The following is an 18,825-nucleotide window of genomic DNA, read 5'->3' on the forward strand; positions in this document are numbered from 1 at the left end:
GAGGGCTGAAAACTCCAATTTTTCGGTTACCAGCCGAACGTGCTAGACAATTGCGCCACGGAGACAGTCGTCCTCCACTCTCACCACCGTCGGAACATTTCTTCAGAGCTATCAGCCCAAAAAACAAGTGCCGCACCACCACCAGGTGGGCTCGAACCTCCAACTTTTCGGTTAACTGCCGAACGCGCTAGCCAAATGCGCCACGGAGACAGTCGTGCTCCACTCTCACCACCGTCAGAACATTTCTTCAGAGCTATCAGCCCAAAGAAAAAAAAGCGCCCCACCACCACCGGGTGGGCTCGAACCTCCAACCTTTCGGTTAACAGCCGATCGCGCTAGCCAATTGCGCCACGGAGACAGTCTTGCTCCACGCTCACCACCGTCAGAACATTTCTTCAGAGCTATCAGCCCAAAGAAAATAGAGCGCCGCACCACCACCGGGTGGGCTCGAACCTCCAACCTTTAGGTTAACAGCGGATAGCGCTAGCCAATTGGGCCACGGAGACAGTCGTGCTCCACTCTCACCATCATCAGAACATATCTTCAAAGCTATCAGCCCAAAGAAAAAAAGCGCCGCACCATCCCCGGGTGGGCTCGAACCTCCAACCTTTCGATTAACAGCCGATCGCGCTAGCCAATTGCGCCATGGAGACAGTCGTGCTCCACTCTCACCACCATCAGAACATACCTTCAAAGCTATCAGCGCAAAGAAAAAAAAGCGACACACCGTCCGCGGGTGGGCTGGAAACTCCAACCTTTTAGTTAGCAGCCGATCGCAATGGCCAATTGCGCCACGGAGACAGTCCTGCTCCACTCTCACCACCATCAGAACATATCTTCAAAGCTATCAGCCCAAAGAAAAAAAAGCGCCGCACCACCACCGGGTGGGCTCGAACCTCAAACCTTTCGGTTAACAGCCGATCGCTCTAGCCAATTGCACCACGGAGACAGTCCTGCTCCACTCTCGCCACCATCAGAACATATCTTCAAAGCTATCAGCCTAAAGAAAAAAAAGCAACACACCACTCCCGGGAGGGCTCGAACCTCCAACCTTTCAGTTAACAGCCGATCGCGCTAGCCAATTGCGCCACGACGACAGTTGTGCTCCACTCTCAGCACCATCAGAACAAATCTTCAAAGCTATCAGCGCAAAGAAAAAAGCAACACACCACTCCCGGGAGGGCTCGAAACTCCAATTTTTTGGTTACCAGCCGAACGTGCTAGACAATTGCGCCACGGAGACAGTCGTCCTCCACTCTCACCACCGTCAGAACATTTCTTCAGAGCTATCAGCCCAAAGAAAAAAAGCGCCCCACCACCACCGGGTGGGCTCGAACCTCCAACCTTTCGGTAAACAGCCGATCGCGCTAGCCAGTTGCGCCACGAAGACAGTCGTGCTCCACTCTCACCACCGTCAGACCATTTCTTCAGAGCTATCAGCCCAAAGAAAAAAAAGCAACACACCATTCCCGAGAGGGCTCGAACCTCCAACCTTTCGGTTAACAGCCGATCGCGCTAGCAAATTGCGCCACGGAGACAGTCCTGCTATACTCTCACCACCATCAGAACGTATCTTCAGAGCTACCAGCCCAAAGAAAATAGAGCGCCGCACCACCACCGGGTGGGCTCGAACCTCAAACCTTTCAGTTAACAGCCGATCGCGCTAGCCAATTGAGCCACGACGGCAGTTGTGCTCCACTCTCACCACCATCAGAACATATCTTCAAAGCTATCAGCGCAAAGAAAAAAGCAACAAACCACTCCCGGGAGGGCTCGAAACTCCAATTTTTCGGTTACCAGCCAAACGTGCTAGACAATTGCGCCACGGAGACAGTCGTCCTCCACTCTCACCACCGTCAGAACATTTCTCCAAAGCTATCAGCGCAAAGAAAAAAGCAACAAACCACTCCCGGGAGGCCTCGAAACTCCAATTTTTCGGTTACCAGCCGAACGTGCTAGCCAATTGCGCCAAGGAGACAGTCGTGCTGCAATCTCACCACCGCGAGAACATTTCTCCAAAGCTATCAGTGCAAAGAAAAAAAGCGCCCCACCACCACCGGGTGGGCTCGAACCTCCAACCTTTCGGTTAACAGCCGATCGCGCTAGCCAATTGCGCCACGGAGACAGTCTTGCTCCACTCTCACCACCGTCAGAACATTTCTTCAGAGCTATCAGCCCAAAGAAAATAGAGCGCCGCACCACCACCAGGTGGGCTCGAACCTCCACCCTTTAGGTTAACAGCGGATAGCGCTAGCCAATTGGGCCACGGAGACAGTCGTGCTCCACTCTCACCATCATCAGAACATATCTTCAAAGCTATCAGCCCAAAGAAAAAAAGCGCCGCACCACCACCGGGTGGGCTCGAACCTCAAACCTTTCAGTTAACAGCCGATCGTGCTGGCCAATATCGCCACGGAGACAGTCCTGCTCCCCTCTCACCACCATCAGAGCATATCTTCAAAGCAATCAGCCCATAGAAAAAAAAGCCCACACCACCACCGGGTTGGCTCCAACCTCCAACCTTTCGGTTAACAGCCGATCGCGCTAGCCAATTGCGCCACAAAGACAGTTGTGTTCCACTCTCACCACCATCAGAACATATCTTCAAAGCTATCAGCGCAAAGAAAAAAGCAACAAACCACTCCCGGGAGGCCTCGAAACTCCAATTTTTCGGTTACCAGCCGAACGTGCTAGCCAATTGCGCCAAGGAGACAGTCGTGCTCCAATCTCACCACCGCGAGAACATTTCTCCAAAGCTATCAGTGCAAAGAAAAAAAAGCGCCGCACCACCACCGGGTGGGCTCGAAACTCCAATTTTTCGGTTAACAGCCAAATGTGCTAGCCAATTGCGCCACGGAGACAGTCGTGTTCCACTCTCACCACCGTCAGAACATATCTTCAAAGCTATCAGCCCAAAGAAAAAAAGCGCCGCACCACCACCGGGTCTGCTCGAACCTCCAACCTTTCGGTTAACAGCCGATCGCTCGAGCCAATTGCACCACGGAGACAGTCCTGCTCCACTCTCGCCACCATCAGAACATATCTTCAAAGCTATCAGCCTAAAGAAAAAAAAGCAACACACCACTCCCGGGAGGGCTCGAACCTCCAACCTTTCAGTTAACAGCCGATCGCGCTAGCCAATTGCGCCACGACGACAGTTGTGCTCCACTCTCACCACCATCAGAACATATCTTCAAAGCTATCAGCGCAAAGAAAAAAGCAACACACCACTCCCGGGAGGGCTCGAAACTCCAATTTTTCGGTTACCAGCCGAACGTGCTAGACAATTGCGCCACGGAGACAGTCGTCCTCCACTCTCACCACCGTCAGAACATTTCTTCAGAGCTGTCAGCCCAAAGAAAAAAAGCGCCCCACCACCACCGGGTGGGCTCGAACCTCCAACCTTTCGGTTAACAGCCGATCGCGCTAGCCAATTGTGCCACGAAGACAGTCGTGCTCCACTCTCACCACCTTCAGACCATTTCTTCAGAGCTATCAGCCCAAAGAAAAAAAAGCAACACACCACTCCCGAGAGGGCTCGAACCTCCAACCTTTCGGTTAACAGCCGATCGCGCTAGCAAATTGCGCCACGGAGAGAGTCCTGCTATACTCTCACCACCATCAGAACATATCTTCAGAGCTATCAGCCCAAAGAAAATAGAGCGCCGCACCACCACCGGGTGGGCTCGAACCTCCAACCTTTAGGTTAACAGCGGATAGCGCTAGCAAATTGGGCCACGGAGACAGTCGTGCTCCACTCTCACCATCATCAGAACATATCTTCAAAGCTATCAGCCCAAAGAAAAAAAGCGCCGCACCACCACCGGGTGGGCTCGAACCTAAAACCTTTCAGTTAACAGCCGATCGCGCTAGCCAATTGCGCCACGACGACAGTTGTGCTCCACTCTCACCAACATCAGAACATATCTTCAAAGCTATCAGCGCAAAGAAAAAAGCAGCACACCACTCCCGGGAGGGCTGAAAACTCCAATTTTTCGGTTACCAGCCGAACGTGCTAGACAATTGCGCCACGGAGACAGTCGTCCTCCACTCTCACCACCGTCGGAACATTTCTTCAGAGCTATCAGCCCAAAAAACAAGTGCCGCACCACCACCAGGTGGGCTCGAACCTCCAACTTTTCGGTTAACTGCCGAACGCGCTAGCCAAATGCGCCACGGAGACAGTCGTGCTCCACTCTCACCACCGTCAGAACATTTCTTCAGAGCTATCAGCCCAAAGAAAAAAAAGCGCCCCACCACCACCGGGTGGGCTCGAACCTCCAACCTTTCGGTTAACAGCCGATCGCGCTAGCCAATTGCGCCACGGAGACAGTCTTGCTCCACGCTCACCACCGTCAGAACATTTCTTCAGAGCTATCAGCCCAAAGAAAATAGAGCGCCGCACCACCACCGGGTGGGCTCGAACCTCCAACCTTTAGGTTAACAGCGGATAGCGCTAGCCAATTGGGCCACGGAGACAGTCGTGCTCCACTCTCACCATCATCAGAACATATCTTCAAAGCTATCAGCCCAAAGAAAAAAAGCGCCGCACCACCACCGGGTGGGCTCGAACCTCCAACCTTTCGGTTAACAGCCGATCGCGCTAGCCAATTGCGCCACAAAGACAGTTGTGTTCCACTCTCACCACCATCAGAACATACCTTCAAAGCTATCAGCGCAAAGAAAAAAGCAACAAACCACTCCCGGGAGGCCTCGAAACTCCAATTTTTCGGTTACCAGCCGAACGTGCTAGCCAATTGCGCCAAGGAGACAGTCGTGCTCCAATCTCACCACCGCGAGAACATTTCTCCAAAGCTATCAGTGCAAAGAAAAAAAAGCGCCGCACCACCACCGGGTGGGCTCGAAACTCCAATTTTTCGGTTAACAGCCAAATGTGCTAGCCAATTGCGCCACGGAGACAGTCGTGCTCCACTCTCACCACTGTCAGACCATTTCTTCAGAGCTATCAGCCCAAAGAAAAAAAAGCAACACACCATTCCCGAGAGGGCTCGAACCTCCAACCTTTCGGTTAACAGCCGATCGCGCTAGCAAATTGCGCCACGGAGACAGTCCTGCTATACTCTCACCACCATCAGAACATATCTTCAGAGCTACCAGCCCAAAGAAAATAGAGCGCCGCACCACCACCGGGTGGGCTCGAACCTCAAACCTTTCACTTAACAGCCGATCGCGCTAGCCAATTGAGCCACGACGGCAGTTGTGCTCCACTCTCACCACCATCAGAACATATCTTCAAAGCTATCAGCGCAAAGAAAAAAGCAACAAACCACTCCCGGGAGGGCTCGAAACTCCAATTTTTCGGTTACCAGCCAAACGTGCTAGACAATTGCGCCACGGAGACAGTCGTCCTCCACTCTAACCACCGTCAGAACATTTCTCCAAAGCTATCAGCGCAAAGAAAAAAGCAACAAACCACTCCCGGGAGGCCTCGAAACTCCAATTTTTCGGTTACCAGCCGAACGTGCTAGCCAATTGCGCCAAGGAGACAGTCGTGCTGCAATCTCACCACCGCGAGAACATTTCTCCAAAGCTATCAGTGCAAAGAAAAAAAGCGCCCCACCACCACCGGGTGGGCTCGAACCTCCAACCTTTCGGTTAACAGCCGATCGCGCTAGCCAATTGCGCCACGGAGACAGTCTTGCTCCACTCTCACCACCGTCAGAACATTTCTTCAGAGCTATCAGCCCAAAGAAAATAGAGCGCCGCACCACCACCAGGTGGGCTCGAACCTCCACCCTTTAGGTTAACAGCGGATAGCGCTAGCCAATTGGGCCACGGAGACAGTCGTGCTCCACTCTCACCATCATCAGAACATATCTTCAAAGCTATCAGCCCAAAGAAAAAAAGCGCCGCACCACCACCGGGTGGGCTCGAACCTCAAACCTTTCAGTTAACAGCCGATCGTGCTGGCCAATATCGCCACGGAGACAGTCCTGCTCCCCTCTCACCACCATCAGAGCATATCTTCAAAGCAATCAGCCCATAGAAAAAAAAGCCCACACCACCACCGGGTTGGCTCCAACCTCCAACCTTTCGGTTAACAGCCGATCGCGCTAGCCAATTGCGCCACAAAGACAGTTGTGTTCCACTCTCACCACCATCAGAACATATCTTCAAAGCTATCAGCGCAAAGAAAAAAGCAACAAACCACTCCCGGGAGGCCTCGAAACTCCAATTTTTCGGTTACCAGCCGAACGTGCTAGCCAATTGCGCCAAGGAGACAGTCGTGCTCCAATCTCACCACCGCGAGAACATTTCTCCAAAGCTATCAGTGCAAAGAAAAAAAAGCGCCGCACCACCACCGGGTGGGCTCGAAACTCCAATTTTTCGGTTAACAGCCAAATGTGCTAGCCAATTGCGCCACGGAGACAGTCGTGTTCCACTCTCACCACCGTCAGAACATATCTTCAAAGCTATCAGCCCAAAGAAAAAAAGCGCCGCACCACCACCGGGTCTGCTCGAACCTCCAACCTTTCGGTTAACAGCCGATCGCTCGAGCCAATTGCACCACGGAGACAGTCCTGCTCCACTCTCGCCACCATCAGAACATATCTTCAAAGCTATCAGCCTAAAGAAAAAAAAGCAACACACCACTCCCGGGAGGGCTCGAACCTCCAACCTTTCAGTTAACAGCCGATCGCGCTAGCCAATTGCGCCACGACGACAGTTGTGCTCCACTCTCACCACCATCAGAACATATCTTCAAAGCTATCAGCGCAAAGAAAAAAGCAACACACCACTCCCGGGAGGGCTCGAAACTCCAATTTTTCGGTTACCAGCCGAACGTGCTAGACAATTGCGCCACGGAGACAGTCGTCCTCCACTCTCACCACCGTCAGAACATTTCTTCAGAGCTATCAGCCCAAAGAAAAAAAGCGCCCCACCACCACCGGGTGGGCTCGAACCTCCAACCTTTCGGTTAACAGCCGATCGCGCTAGCCAATTGTGCCACGAAGACAGTCGTGCTCCACTCTCACCACCTTCAGACCATTTCTTCAGAGCTATCAGCCCAAAGAAAAAAAAGCAACACACCACTCCCGAGAGGGCTCGAACCTCCAACCTTTCGGTTTACAGCCGATCGCGCTAGCAAATTGCGCCACGGAGAGAGTCCTGCTATACTCTCACCACCATCAGAACATATCTTCAGAGCTATCAGCCCAAAGAAAATAGAGCGCCGCACCACCACCGGGTGGGCTCGAACCTCCAACCTTTAGGTTAACAGCGGATAGCGCTAGCAAATTGGGCCACGGAGACAGTCGTGCTCCACTCTCACCATCATCAGAACATATCTTCAAAGCTATCAGCCCAAAGAAAAAAAGCGCCGCACCACCACCGGGTGGGCTCGAACCTAAAACCTTTCAGTTAACAGCCGATCGCGCTAGCCAATTGCGCCACGACGACAGTTGTGCTCCACTCTCACCAACATCAGAACATATCTTCAAAGCTATCAGCGCAAAGAAAAAAGCAGCACACCACTCCCGGGAGGGCTGAAAACTCCAATTTTTCGGTTACCAGCCGAACGTGCTAGACAATTGCGCCACGGAGACAGTCGTCCTCCACTCTCACCACCGTCGGAACATTTCTTCAGAGCTATCAGCCCAAAAAACAAGTGCCGCACCACCACCAGGTGGGCTCGAACCTCCAACTTTTCGGTTAACTGCCGAACGCGCTAGCCAAATGCGCCACGGAGACAGTCGTGCTCCACTCTCACCACCGTCAGAACATTTCTTCAGAGCTATCAGCCCAAAGAAAAAAAAGCGCCCCACCACCACCGGGTGGGCTCGAACCTCCAACCTTTCGGTTAACAGCCGATCGCGCTAGCCAATTGCGCCACGGAGACAGTCTTGCTCCACGCTCACCACCGTCAGAACATTTCTTCAGAGCTATCAGCCCAAAGAAAATAGAGCGCCGCACCACCACCGGGTGGGCTCGAACCTCCAACCTTTAGGTTAACAGCGGATAGCGCTAGCCAATTGGGCCACGGAGACAGTCGTGCTCCACTCTCACCATCATCAGAACATATCTTCAAAGCTATCAGCCCAAAGAAAAAAAGCGCCGCACCACCACCGGGTGGGCTCGAACCTCCAACCTTTCGGTTAACAGCCGATCGCGCTAGCCAATTGCGCCACAAAGACAGTTGTGTTCCACTCTCACCACCATCAGAACATATCTTCAAAGCTATCAGCGCAAAGAAAAAAGCAACAAACCACTCCCGGGAGGCCTCGAAACTCCAATTTTTCGGTTACCAGCCGAACGTGCTAGCCAATTGCGCCAAGGAGACAGTCGTGCTCCAATCTCACCACCGCGAGAACATTTCTCCAAAGCTATCAGTGCAAAGAAAAAAAAGCGCCGCACCACCACCGGGTGGGCTCGAAACTCCAATTTTTCGGTTAACAGCCAAATGTGCTAGCCAATTGCGCCACGGAGACAGTCGTGTTCCACTCTCACCACCGTCAGAACATTTCTACAGAGTTATCAGCCCAAAGAAAAAAAAGCGCCCCAACACCACCGGGTGGGCTCGAACCTCCAACCTTACGGTGAACAGCCGATCGCGCTAGCCAATCGCGCGACAGAGACAGTCGTGCTCCACTCTCAACACCATCAGAACATATCTTCAAAGCTATCAGCGAAAAGAAAAAAAAGCGACACACCGTCCCCGGGTGGGCTCAAACCTCTAACCTTTCGGTTAACAGCCAATCGCGCTAGCCAATTGCGCCACAAAGACAGTCCTGCTCCACTCTCACCACCATCAAAACATATCTTCAAAGCTATCAGCCCAAAGAAAAAAGAGCGCCGCACCATCCCCGGGTGGGCTCGAACCTCCAACCTTTCGATTAACAGCCGATCGCGCTAGCCAATTGCGCCATGGAGACAGTCGTGCTCCACTCTCACCACCATCAGAACATACCTTCAAAGCTATCAGCGCAAAGAAAAAAAAGCGACACTACGTCCGCGGGTGGGCTGCAAACTCCAACCTTTTAGTTAGCAGCCGATCGCAATGGCCAATTGCGCCACGGAGACAGTCCTGCTCCACTCTCACCACCATCAGAACATATCTTCAAAGCTATCAGCCCAAAGAAAAAAAAGCGCCGCACCACCACCGGGTGGGCTCGAACCTCCAACCTTTCGGTTAACAGCCGATCGCTCTAGCCAATTGCACCACGGAGACAGTCCTGCTCCACTCTCGCCACCATCAGAACATATCTTCAAAGCAATCAGCCCATAGAAAAAAAAGCCCACACCACCACCGGGTTGGCTCGAACCTCCAACCTTTCGGTTAACAGCCGATCGCGCTAGCCAATTGCGCCACAAAGACAGTTGTGTTCCACTCTCACCACCATCAGAACATATCTTCAAAGCTATCAGCGCAAAGAAAAAAGCAACACACCACTCCCGGGAGGCCTCGAAACTCCAATTTTTCGGTTACCAGCCGAACGTGCTAGCCAATTGCGCCAAGGAGACAGTCGTGCTCCAATCTCACCACCGCGAGAACATTTCTCCAAAGCTATCAGTGCAAAGAAAAAAAAGCGCCGCACCACCACCGGGTGGGCTCGAAACTCCAATTTTTCGGTTAACAGCCAAATGTGCTAGCCAATTGCGCCACGGAGACAGTCGTGTTCCACTCTCACCACCGTCAGAACATTTCTACAGAGTTATCTGCCCAAAAAAAAAAAGCGCCCCAACACCACCGGGTGGGCTCGAACCTCCAACCTTACGGTGAACAGCCGATCGCGCTAGCCAATCGCGCGACAGAGACAGTCGTGCTCCACTCTCAACACCATCAGAACATATCTTCAAAGCTATCAGCGAAAAGAAAAAAAAAGCGACACACCGTCATCGGGTGGGCTCAAACCTCTAACCTTTCGGTTAACAGCCAATCGCGCTAGCCAATTGCGCCACAAAAACAGTCCTGCTCCACTCTCACCACCATCAAAACATATCTTCAAAGCTATCAGCCCAAAGAAAAAAGAGCGCCGCACCATCCCCGGGTGGGCTCGAACCTCCAACCTTTCGATTAACAGCCGATCGCGCTAGCCAATTGCGCCATGGAGACAGTCGTGCTCCACTCTCACCACCATCAGAACATACCTTCAAAGCTATCAGCGCAAAGAAAAAAAAGCGACACTACGTCCGCGGGTGGGCTGGAAACTCCAACCTTTTAGTTAGCAGCCGATCGCAATGGCCAATTGCGCCACGGAGACAGTCCTGCTCCACTCTCACCACCATCAGAACATATCTTCAAAGCTATCAGCCCAAAGAAAAAAAAGCGCCGCACCACCACCGGGTGGGCTCGAACCTCCAACCTTTCGGTTAACAGCCGATCGCTCTAGCCAATTGCACCACGGAGACAGTCCTGCTCCACTCTCGCCACCATCAGAACATATCTTCAAAGCTATCAGCCTAAAGAAAAAAAAGCAACACACCACTCCCGGGAGGGCTCGAACCTCCAACCTTTCAGTTAACAGCCGATCGCGCTAGCCAATTGCGCCACGACGACAGTTGTGCTCCACTCTCAGCACCATCAGAACAAATCTTCAAAGCTATCAGCGCAAAGAAAAAAGCAACACACCACTCCCGGGAGGGCTCGAAACTCCAATTTTTTGGTTACCAGCCGAACGTGCTAGACAATTGCGCCACGGAGACAGTCGTCCTCCACTCTCACCACCGTCAGAACATTTCTTCAGAGCTATCAGCCCAAAGAAAAAAGCGCCCCACCACCACCGGGTGGGCTCGAACCTCCAACCTTTCGGTTAACAGCCGATCGCGCTAGCCAGTTGCGCCACGAAGACAGTCGTGCTCCACTCTCACCACCGTCAGACCATTTCTTCAGAGCTATCAGCCCAAAGAAAAAAAAGCAACACACCACTCCCGAGAGGGCTCGAACCTCCAACCTTTCGGTTAACAGCCGATCGCGCTAGCAAATTGCGCCACGGAGACAGTCCTGCTATACTCTCACCACCATCAGAACATATCTTCAGAGCTACCAGCCCAAAGAAAATAGAGCGCCGCACCACCACCGGGTGGGCTCGAACCTCCAACCTTTAGGTTAACAGCGGATAGCGCTAGCCAATTGGGCCACGGAGACAGTCGTGCTCCACTCTCACCATCATCAGAACATATCTTCAAAGCTATCAGCCCAAAGAAAAAAAGCGCCGCACCACCACCGGGTGGGCTCGAACCTCCAACCTTTCGGTTAACAGCCGATCGCTCTAGCCAATTTCGCCACGGAGACAGTCCTGCTCCACTCTCACCACCATCAGAACATATCTCCAAAGCTATAAGCCTAAAGAAAAAAAAGCAACACACCACTCCCGGAAGGGCTCGAACCTCCAACCTTTCAGTTAACAGCCGATCGCGCTAGCCAATTGCGCCACGGAGACAGTAGTGCTCCAATATCACCACCGTCAGAACATGTCTCCAAAGCTATCAGCGCAAAGAAAAAAGCAACACACCACTCCCGGGAGGGCTCGAACCACCAACCTTTCGGTTAACAGCCGATCGCGCTAGCAAATTGCGCCACGGAGACAGTCGTGCTCCACTCTTACCACCGTCAGAACATTTCTTCAGAGCTATCAGCCCAAAGAAAAAGAAGCGCCGCACCACCACCGGGTGGGCTCGAACCTCCAACCTTTCGGTTAACAGCCGATCGCGCTAGCCAATTGCGCCACGGAGACAGTCTTAATCCACTCTCACCACCGTCAGAACATTTCTTCAGAGCTATCAGCCCAAAGAAACAAGTGCCGCACCACCACCAGGTGGGCTCGAACCTCCAACTTCTCGGCTAACTGCCGAACGCGCTAGCCAAATGCGCCACGGAGACAGTCGTGCTCCACTCTCACCACCGTCAGAACATTTCTTCGGAGCTATCAGCCCAAAGAAAAAAAAGCGCCCCACCACCACCGGGTGGGCTCGAACCTCCAACCTTTCGGTTAACAGCCGATCGCGCTAGCCAATTGCGCCATGGAGACAGTCTTGCTCCACGCTCACCACCGTCAGAACATTTCTTCAGAGCTATCAGCCCAAAGAAAATAGAGCGCCGCACCACCACCGGGTGGGCTCGAACCTCCAACCTTTAGGTTAACAGCGGATAGCGCTAGCTAATTGGGCCACGGAGACAGTCGTGCTCCACTCTCACCATCATCAGAACATATCTTCAAAGCTATCAGCCCAAAGAAAAAAAGCGCCGCACCACCACCGGGTGGGCTCGAACCTCAAACCTTTCGGTTAACAGCCAATCGCGCTGGCCCATATCGCCACGGAGACAGTCCTGCTCCCCTCTCACCACCATCAGAGCATATCTTCAAAGCAATCAGCCCATAGAAAAAAAAGCCCACACCACCACCGGGTGGGCTCGAACCTCCAACCTTTCGGTTAACAGCCGATCGCGCTAGCCAATTGCGCCACAAAGACAGTTGTGTTCCACTCTCACCACCATCAGAACATATCTTCAAAGCTATCAGCGCAAAGAAAAAAGCAACACACCACTCCCGGGAGGCCTCGAAACTCCAACCTTTCGGTCAACAGCAGATCGCGCTAGCCAATTGCGCCATGGAGACAGTCGTGCTTCAGTCTCACCACCATCAGAACATATTTTCAAAGCTATCAGCGCAAAGAAAAACGCGACACACCACTCCCGGGAGGGCTCGAAACTCCAATTTTTTGGTTAAGAGCCGAATGTGCTAGCCAATTGCGCCAAGGAGACAGTCGTGCTCCAATCTCACCACCGCGAGAACATTTCTCCAAAGCTATCAGTGCAAAGAAAAAAAAGCGCCGCACCACCACCGGGTGGGCTCGAAACTCCAATTTTTCGGTTAACAGCCAAATGTGCTAGCCAATTGCGCCACGGAGACAGTCGTGTTCCACTCTCACCACCGTCAGAACATTTCTACAGAGTTATCAGCCCAAAGAAAAAAAAGCGCCCCAACACCACCGGGTGGGCTCGAACCTCCAACCTTTTGGTGAACAGCCGATCGCGCTAGCTGATTGCGCGACAGAGACAGTCGTGCTCCACTCTCAACACCATCAGAACATATCTTCAAAGCTATCAGCGAAAAGAAAAAAAAGCGACACACCGTCCCCGAGTGGGCTCAAACCTCTAACCTTTCGGTTAACAGCCAATCGCGCTAGCCAATTGCGCCACAAAGACAGTCCTGCTCCACTCTCACCACCATCAAAACATATCTTCAAAGCTATCAGCCCAAAGAAAAAAAAGCAACACACCACTCCCGGGAGGGCTCGAACCTCCAACCTTTCAGTTGACAGCCGATCGCGCTAGCCAATTGCGCCACGGAGACAGTAGTGCTCCAATATCACCACCGTCAGAACATGTCTCCAAAGCTATCAGCGCAAAGAAAAAAGCAACACACCACTCCCGGGAGGGCTCGAACCACCAACCTTTCGGTTAACAGCCGATCGCGCTAGCAAATTGCGCCACGGAGACAGTCGTGCTCCACTCTTACCACCGTCAGAACATTTCTTCAGAGCTATCAGCCCAAAGAAAAAGAAGCGCCGCACCACCACCGGGTGGGCTCGAACCTCCAACCTTTCGGTCAACAGCAGATCGCGTTAGCCAATTGCGCGACAGAGACAGTCGTGCTCCACTCTCAACACCATCAGAACATATCTTCAAAGCTATCAGCGAAAAGAAAAAAAAGCGACACACCGTCCCCGGGTGGGCTCAAACCTCTAACCTTTCGGTTAACAGCCAATCGCGCTAGCCAATTGCGCCACAAAGACAGTCCTGCTCCACACTCACCACCATCAAAACATATCTTCAAAGCTATCAGCCCAAAGAAAAAAGTGCGCCGCACTATCCCCGGGTGGGCTCGAACCTCCAACCTTTCGATTAACAGCCGATCGCGCTAGCCAATTGCGCCATGGAGACAGTCGTGCTCCACTCTCACCACCATCAGAACATACCTTCAAAGCTATCAGCGCAAAGAAAAAAAAGCGACACACCGTCCGCGGGTGGGCTGGAAACTCCAACCTTTTAGTTAGCAGCCGATCGCGTTGGCCAATTGCGCCACGGAGACAGTCCTGCTATACTCTCACCACCATCAGAACATATCTTCAAAGCTATCGGCCCAAAAAACAAGTGCCGCACCACCACCGGGTGGGCTCGAACCTCAAACCTTTCGGTTAACAGCCGATCGCGCTGGCCAATATCGCCACGGAGACAGTCCTGCTCCCCTCTCACCACCATCAGAGCATATCTTCAAAGCAATCAGCCCATAGAAAAAAAACCCCACACCACCACCGGGTGGGCTCGAACCTCCAATCTTTCGGTTAACGGCCGATCGCGCTAGCCAATTGCGCCCCGGAGACAGTCGTGCTCCAATCTTACCACCGTCAGAACATGTCTCCAAAGCTATCAGCGCAAAGAAAAAAGCAACACACCACTCCCGGGAGGGCTCGAACCACCAACCTTTCGGTTACCAGCCGATTGTGCTAGCCAATTGCGCCACGGAGACAGTCGTGCTCCACTCTCACCACCGTCAGAACATTTCTTCAGAGCTATCAGCCCAAAGAAAAAAAAGCGCCGCACCACCACCAGGTGGGCTCGAACCTCAAACCTTTCGGTTAACAGCCCATCGCGCTAGCCAATTGCGCCACGAAGACAGTCGTGCTCCACTCTCACCACCGTCAGAACATTTCTTCAGTGCTATCAGCCCAAAGAAAAAAAAAAGCAACACACCACTCCCGAGAGGGTTCGAACCTCCAACCTTTCGGTTAACAGCCGATCGCGCTAGCAAATTGCGCCACGGAGACAGTCCTGCTATACTCTCACCACCATCAGAATATGTCTTTAAAGCTATCGGCCCAAAAAAACGTGCCGCACCACCACCAGGTGTGCTCGAACCTCCAACTTTTCGGTTAACTGCCGAACGCGCTAGCCAATTGCGCCACGGAGACAGTCGTGCTCCACTCTCACCACCGTCAGAACATTTCTTCAGAGCTATCAGCCCAAAGAAAAAGAAGCGCCGCACCACCACCGGGTGGGCGAGAACCTCCAACCTTTCGGTCAACAGTAGATCGCGCTAGCCAATTGCGCCACAGAGACAGTGGTGCTCCAGTCTCACCACCATCAGAGCATGATTTTAAAGCTATCAGCGCAAAGAAAAACGCGACACACCACTCCCGGGAGGGCTCGAAACTCCAATTTTCGGTTAACAGCCGAATGTGCTAACCAATTGCGCCAAGGAGACAGTCGTGCTCTAATCTCACCACCGCGAGAACATTTCTCCAAAGCTATCAGTGCAAAGAAAAAAAAGCGCCGCACCACCACCTAGTGGGCTCGAAACTCCAATTTTTCGGTAAACAGCCGATCGCGCTAGCCAATTGCGCCACGGAGACAGTCGTGCTTCACTCTCACCACCGTCAGAACGTTTCTTCAGAGCTATCAGCGCAAAGAAAAAAAAGCGCCGCACCACCACCGGGTGGGCTCGAACCTCCAACCTTTCGGTTAACAGCCGCTTGCGCTAGTTAATTGCGCACGGAGACAGTCGTGCTTCACGCTCACCACCGTCAGAACATTTCTTCAGAGCTATCAGCTCAAAGAAAATAAAGCGCCGCACCACCACCGGGTGGGCTCGAACCTCCAACCTTTCGGTCAACAGCAGATCGCGCTAGCCAATTGCGCCGCTGAGACAGTGGTGCTCCAGTCTCATCACCATCAGAGCATACTTTCAAAGCTATCAGCGCAAAGAAAAACGCGACACACCACTCCCGGGAGGGCTCGAAACTCCAATTTTCGGTTAACAGCCGAATGTGCTAACCAATTGCGCCAAGGAGACAGTCGTGCTCCAATCTCACCACCGCGAGAACATTTCTCCAAAGCTATCAGTGCAAAGAAAAAAAGGTGCCGCACCACCACCTAGTGAGCTCGAAACTCCAATTTTTCGGTTAACAGCCAAACGTGCTAGCCAATTGCGCCACGGAGACAGTCGTGCTCCACTCTCACCACCGTCAGAACATTTCTTCAGAGCTATCAGCCCAAAGAAAAAAAAAGCGCCCCACCACCACCGGGTGGGCTCGGACCTCCAAACTTTCGGTGAACAGCCGATCGCGCTAGCCAATTGCGCCACGGAGACAGTCGTGCTTCACTCTCACCACCGTCAGAACATTTCTTCAGAGCTCTCAGCCCAAAGAAAAAAAAGCGCCGCACCACCAACGGGTGGGCTCGAGCCTCAAACCTTTCGGTTAACAGCCGATTGCGCTAGCCAATTGCGCCACGGAGACAGTCCTGCTCCCCTCTCACCACCATCAGAACATATATTCAAAGCAATCAGCCCATAGAAAAAAAAGCCCACACCACCACCGGGTGGGCTCGAACCTCCAACCTTTCGGTTAACGGCCGAACGTGCTAGCCAATTGCGCCACGGAGATTGTCGTGCTCGAGTCTCACCACCGTCAGAACCTTTCTGTAAAGCTATCAACGCAAAGAAAAAAAGCGCCCCACCACCACCGGGTGGGCTCGAAACTCCAATTTTTCGGTTGACAGCCGAACGTGCTAGCCAATTGCGCCACAGAGATAGTCGTGCTCCAATCTCACCACCGTCAGAACATTTATCCAAAGCTATCAGCGCAAAGAAAAAGAAGTGCCGCACCACCACCGGGTGGGCTCGAACCTCCAACCTTTCGGTCAACAGCAGATAGCGTTAGCTAATTGCGCGACGAAGACAGTCGTGCTCCACTCTCAACACCATCAGAACATATCTTGAAAGCTATCAGCGAAAAGAAAAAAAGGGACACACCGTCCCCGGGTGGGCTCGAACCTCCAACCTTTCGGTTAACAACCGATCGCGCTAACCAATTGCGCCACGGAGACAGTCCTGCTCCACTCTCACCTTCATCAGAACATATCTTCAAAGCTATCAGCGCAAAAAAAAGCAACACACCACTCCCGGGAGGGCTCAAAACTCCAGTTTTTCGGTTACCAGCCGAATGTGCTAGCCAATTGCGCCACGGAGACAGTCGTGCTCCACTCTCACCACCGTCAGAACATTTCTTCAGAGCTATCAGCCCAAAGAAAAAAAAGCGCCCCACCACCACCGGGTGAGCTCGAACCTCCAACCTTTCGGTTAACAGCCGATCGCGCTAGCCAATTGCGCCACGAAGACAGTCGTGCTCCACTCTCACCACCGTCAGAACATTTCTTCAGAGCTATCAGCCCAAAGAAAAAAAAGCAACACACCACTCCCGATAGGGCTCGAACCTCCAACCTTTCGGTTAACAGCCGATCGCGCTAGCAAATTGCGCCACGGACACAGTCCTGCTATACTCTCACCACCATCAGAACATATCTTCAAAGCTATCGGCCCAAAAAACAAGTGCCGCACCACCACCGAGTGGGCTCGAACCTCAAACCTTTCGGTTAACAGCCGATCGCGCTGGCCAATATCGCCACGGAGACAGTCCTGCTCCCCTCTCACCACCATCAGAGCATATCTTAAAAGCAATCAGCCCATAGAAAAGAAAGCCCACACCTCCACCGGGTGGGCTCGAACCTCCAACCTTTCGGTTAACGGCCGATCGCGCTAGCCAATTGCGCCCCGGAGACAGTCGTGCTCCAATCTTACCACCGTCAGAACATGTCTCCAAAGCTATCAGCGCAAAGAAAAAAGCAACACACCACTCCCGGGAGGGCTCGAACCACCAACCTTTCGGTTAACAGCCGATCGCGCTAGCAAATTGCGCCACGGAGACAGTCGTGCTCCACTCTTACCACCGTAAGAACATTCCTTCAGAGCTATCAGCCCAAAGAAAAAGAAGTGCCGCACCACCACCGGGTGGGCTCGAACCTCCAACCTTTCGGTCAACAGCAGATCGCGTTAGCTAATTGTGCGACGGAGACAGTCGTGCTCCACTCTCAACACCATCAGAACATATCTTGAAAGCTATCAGCGAAAAGAAAAAAAAGCGACACACCGTCCCCGGCTGGGCTCAAACCTCCAACCTTTCGGTTAACAACCGATCGCGCTAGCCAATTGCGCCACGGAGACAGTCCTGCTCCACTCTCACCACCATCAGAACATATCTTCAAACCTATCAGCGCAAAGAAAAAAGCAACACACCACTCTCGGGAGGGCTCGAAACTCCAATTTTTCGGTTACCAGCCGATTGTGCTAGCCAATTGCGCCACGGAGACAGTCGTGCTCCACTCTCACCACCGTCAGAACATTTCTTCAGTGCTATCAGCCCAAAGAAAAAAAAGCAACACACCACTCCCGAGAGGGTTCGAACCTCCAACCTTTCGGTTAACAGCCGATCGCGCTAGCAAATTGCGCCACGGAGACAGTCCTGCTATACTCTCACCACCATCAGAATATGTCTTTAAAGCTATCGGCCCAAAAAAAAGTGCCGCACCACCACCAGGTGTGCTCGAACCTCCAACTTTTCGGTTAACTGCCGAACGCGCTAGCCAATTGCGCCACGGAGACAGTCGTGCTCCACTCTCACCACCGTCAGAACATTTCTTCAGAGCTATCAGCCCAAAGAAAAAGAAGCGCCGCACCACCACCGGGTGGGCGAGAACCTCCAAACTTTCGGTCAACAGCAGATCGCGCTAGCCAATTGCGCCACGGAGACAGTTGTGCTCCAGTCTCACCACCATCAGAGCATGATTTTAAAGCTATCAGCGCAAAGAAAAACGCGACACACCACTCCCGGAAGGGCTCGAAACTCAAATTTTCGGTTAACAGCCGAATGTGCTAACCAATTGCGCCAAGGAGACAGTCGTGCTCCAATCTCACCACCGCGAGAACATTTCTCCAAAGCTATCAGTGCAAAGAAAAAAAAGCGCCA

General features: G+C 52.7%; 1 non-coding gene across 1 annotated transcript; it reads right to left on the bottom strand.

The window, feature by feature from the left end:
- Nucleotides 1-16,775: 16,775 nt before the first annotated feature.
- On the bottom strand, nt 16,776-16,849 carry TRNAN-GUU (transfer RNA asparagine (anticodon GUU)). The gene has a single exon. It is a non-coding gene; the product is annotated as a tRNA-Asn (tRNA).
- Between the last annotated feature and the right edge of the window lie 1,976 nt (nt 16,850-18,825).

This window comes from Rhipicephalus microplus, unplaced genomic scaffold (assembly GCF_043290135.1).
Source record: "Rhipicephalus microplus isolate Deutch F79 unplaced genomic scaffold, USDA_Rmic scaffold_59, whole genome shotgun sequence".
In the NCBI taxonomy this organism is placed as follows: Eukaryota; Metazoa; Arthropoda; class Arachnida; order Ixodida; family Ixodidae; genus Rhipicephalus; species Rhipicephalus microplus.